Source organism: Eriocheir sinensis, chromosome 27 (assembly GCF_024679095.1).
Source record: "Eriocheir sinensis breed Jianghai 21 chromosome 27, ASM2467909v1, whole genome shotgun sequence".
NCBI classification, from domain to species: Eukaryota; Metazoa; Arthropoda; class Malacostraca; order Decapoda; family Varunidae; genus Eriocheir; species Eriocheir sinensis.
In genome coordinates this window covers 4252219-4256287 of record NC_066535.1, presented here as the reverse complement: position 1 = coordinate 4256287, position 4069 = coordinate 4252219, and the positions used below count along the sequence as shown (strand labels likewise).

General features: G+C 48.2%; 1 long non-coding RNA gene across 50 annotated transcripts; it reads right to left on the bottom strand.

Annotated features, from left to right (window-relative positions):
* Positions 1-614: 614 nt before the first annotated feature.
* On the bottom strand, positions 615-2301 carry LOC127004013 (uncharacterized). Of its 50 annotated transcripts, none has more exons than XR_007757520.1 (6): positions 2173-2272; positions 1975-2107; positions 1641-1705; positions 1372-1439; positions 1236-1303; positions 615-1167 (listed from the first exon to the last, which is right to left on the bottom strand). It is a non-coding gene; the product is annotated as an uncharacterized LOC127004013 (long non-coding RNA). The 50 variants fall into 50 exon arrangements; XR_007757527.1 differs by having other exon boundaries at positions 1641-1770; positions 2040-2107; XR_007757541.1 differs by lacking the exon at positions 1641-1705 and adding an exon at positions 1706-1770 and having other exon boundaries at positions 2040-2107.
* Between the last annotated feature and the right edge of the window lie 1768 nt (positions 2302-4069).

Genomic DNA, 4069 nt, shown 5'->3' with positions numbered 1-4069 from the left:
TTCGTGTTTTTTCTTGCTGTTGTTTTCTTTTTTGATGTTTCTCTTTGATGCTCTTTTTTTCATATCATCCTCTTTGTTGATGTTCGTAGATGGTCTGGGTGCGCCTCTTTCCTCCCAGAAGAGACCCGCCCATAATTTTGGTGATGTTAGTGAGGGCCGAAAGGTGGATGATGTTTGTATTTTTCTTTTCTTGAAGTTGTTCTTTTACTGCTGTTACTTTTCTTTTTCGATGTTTTCCTTTTCTTTTTCTCTTTTTCATTCATTCTTGATGTTCTTTTCTATATCATCCCTTGTTGATGTTCTTTGGTCTGGATGAGCCTTTTTCTCCCCAGAAGAGACTCACCCATAATTTTGGTGATGTTAGTGTGGGCCGAAAGGTGGATGATGTTTCTTGCTGTTCTTTTCTTTATTGATGTTTCTCTTTGATGTTCTTTTATCCATATCATCCTCTCTGTCGATGTTCTTCGATGGTCTGGGTGCGCCTCTTTCCTCCCAGAAGAGACCCACCCATAATTTTGGTGATGTTAGTGTGGGCCGAAAGGTGGATGATGTTTCTTTGTACTTTTCGTTTCTTGATGTTGTTCTTTTATTGCTCCTACTTTTCTTTTTCGATGTTTTTCTTTTCTTTTTTCTTTTCTATGTTTTCTAGATGTTCTTTTCTATATCATCCTTTCGTTGATGTTCTTTGGTCTGGATGAGCCTTTTTCTCCCCAGAAAAGACTCACCCAGAATTTTGTCGATGTTAGTTAGGGCCGAAAAGTGGATGATGTGTGTTTGCTTTTTCTTTTCTCGATGTTTCGTTTCTACACTTTCCTTTTTCTGGTGTTCTTTTTCATTTTCATTTTCTTTGGTGTTCCCATCACGTGGATTGTCTACGACATCTAACGGGCACCACAAACCCGGGTTTGTTGTTCGGAGTTTGCTCTCCTAGGTGAACTGCCTACCACGGCTAACGAGCTCCACCTGCCCGGGTTTGTTGTTCGGAGTTTGCTCTCCTAGGTGAACTGCCTACCACGGCTAACGAGCTCCACCTGCCCGGGTTTGTTGTTCGGAGTTTGCTCTCCTAGGTGAACTGCCTACCACGGCTAACGAGCTCCACCTGCCCGGGTTTGTTGTTCGGAGTTTGCTCTCCTAGGTGAACTGCCTACCACGGCTAACGAGCTCCACCTGCCCGGGTTTGTTGTTTGGAGTTAGCTCTCCTAGGCGAACTGCCTACCACGGCTAACGAGCTCCACCTGCCCGGGTTTGTTGTTCGGAGTTTGCTCTCCTAGGTGAACTGCCTACCACGGCTAACGACCTCCACCTGCCCGGGTTTCTTGTTCGGCGGGTGCACTCCTAGGTGAACTGCCTACCACGGCTAACGAGCTCCACCTGCCCGGGTTTGTTGTTCGGAGTTTGCTCTCCTAGGTGAACTGCCTACCACGGCTAACGACCTCCACCTGCCCGGGTTTGTTGTTCGGAGTTTGCTCTCCTAGGTGAATTGCCTACCACGGCTAACGACCTCCACCTGCCCGGGTTTGTTGTTCGGAGTTTGCTCTCCTAGGTGAACTGCCTACCACGGCTAACGAGCTCCACCTGCCCGGGTTTGTTTAGAGTTTGCTCTCCTAGGTGAACTGCCTACCACGGCTAACGAGCTCCACCTGCCCGGGTTTGTTTAGAGTTTGCTCTCCTAGGTGAACTGCCTACCACGGCTAACGAGCTCCACCTGCCCGGGTTTGTTTAGAGTTTGCTCTCCTAGGTGAACTGCCTACCACGGCTAACGAGCCCCACCTGCCCGGGTTTGTTGTTCGGAGTTTACTCTCCTAGGCGAACTGCCTACCACAGCTAACGAGCTCCACCTGCCCGGGTTTGTTGTTCGGAGTTTGCTCTCCTAGGCGAACTGCCTACCACGGCTAACGAGCCCCACCTGCCCGGGTTTGTTGTTCGGAGTTTGCTCTCCTAGGTGAATTGCCTACCACGGCTAACGACCTCCACCTACCCGGGTTTGTTTGGAGTTTGCTCTCCTAGGCGAACTGCCTACCACGGCTAACGAGCTCCACCTGCCCGGGTTTGTTGTTCGGAGTTTGCTCTCCTAGGCGAACTGCCTACCACGGCTAACGAGCTCCACCTGCCCGGGTTTGTTTGGAGTTTGCTCTCCTAGGTGAGCTGCCTACCACGGCTAACGACCTCCACCTGCCCGGGTTTGTTGTTCGGAGTTTGCTCTCCTAGGCGAACTGCCTACCACGGCTAACGAGCTCCACCTGCCCGGGTTTGTTTAGAGTTTGCTCTCCTAGGTGAATTGCCTACCACGGCTAACGACCCCACTGCTCGGCTTTGTAGCCGGAAGATCTCGGGCACCTCCGTCGGGGCCCCGGGGGACGCATAGGTGCCTTGCCTGGAGCCCTCTACTCCTGCCACGCTCGCCAGGGAGACCTTGGGCTCGCTGGCGCTGCCCCGCCCCGCCGAGGCGAGGAGGGCGAATGCAAGAACTCGCTTCTTAAAACTACCAAACTGGATTATGAAATTAATCATAAATGTACCGAAAAGTCGCCGGTCACCGAGTTTAATCGGTTCTGAGATGGGAGGCGGAAGGGTCCTGAAGGAACCCTCGCGACGGCTCGCGGTGCAGCTTTCGTCTCCTCTTTTTCTTACTTTCGATATTTCCTTTTTATTATATTTTCCTTTTCTGATTGATGGACTGACTGATTTTACTCAGTAAGAATTAGTTCACTAATTAACATCTTTCAGGTTCATTACATTCATACAGCTGATGAGATGAAACACTTGTAGTGAGTGTGCCGACGCTCACGAGGACGGCGGCGGCCCACTAAAGTTTCCTAACATTTCCATTGGCGGCCCACTTCTGAAGGGTCGTCTGTTTCTTTACTTTTCTCTTCTTTATTTAATTTTATTTCTCCCTTTCTTTCATCCCTGCTCTCCATTTATATAGTTCTTTTCATTCTTCTTCTTCCTCTCTCTCTCTCTCTCTCTCTCTCTCTCTCTCTCTCTCTCTCTCTCTCTCTCTCTCTCTCTCTCTCTCTCTCTCTCTCTCTCTCTCTCTCTCTCTCTCTCTCTCTCTCTCTCTCTCTCTCTCTCTCTCTCTCTCACACACACACACACACACACACACACACACACACACACACACACACACACACACAGCTCGAACATTCTCTTTTACATATACTTTCGTCTCTCTTCGCGAAAATTATGAATATATATAGATTTCAGAGTGCGGGAGAGAGGGAGGAAATTAAACAGCAAGTTCAATGCTAGACAGTTCTTAAATTAGGTAGCTTAATAGTTAGTTTGGGTGACAGTCAAGCAGTTAGTTAGCTAGATAGATAGATGGTTGACTATTTAGTTAGTTAGATACGAAAGCGATATCAAATGTGGGTGAACATTTGCCGAAGAGAAGGATGTGGAGTAGGAGAGGGGGAGGAGGAGGATGCAAGGATGTACTCAGTGACACACCAATCGACATCTTTAAAATGTCGGTAAATACTGGTTATGTGCCCAGCCTATGGAAAGTAGCTAATGTGACGCCGATTTTCAAAAAGGGGGAAAGGTCAGCTGCTTCAAACTATCGCCCAATTAGCTTAACATCGGTTATAGGCAAGATGCTGGAGTCCATAATAGCCAGGAACATTCGGGAGCATCTAGAGAAACATAGCTTAATTCACGACTCGCAGCATGGGTTCACGAAAGGTAGGTCATGCCTCACAAATCTCTTGTCCTTCTACAATAAAGTATTTGAGGCGGTAGACAGAGATGAAAATGAAGATGTAATCTATCTTGATTTTAGTAAAGCGTTTGACAAAGTTCCTCACCAACGACTGTTGCTTAAACTACAGGCTCACGGAGTAGAGGGTAAAGTTTTGAACTGGGTCAAGGCGTGGCTTAGCAATAGGAAGCAAAGAGTGCAAATTAATCGTAAAAACCTGGGTGGCTGAAGTGGTAGCGTGCTGGGCCCACATTTACCGCGTGATGGACGACACGAGTTCGAATCCCCACGCTACCACCTCGGATTTTTCAGTCACCGCCGAGTGGTTTAAAACTACCCACATGCTGTCCTGAAGACCACCCATCA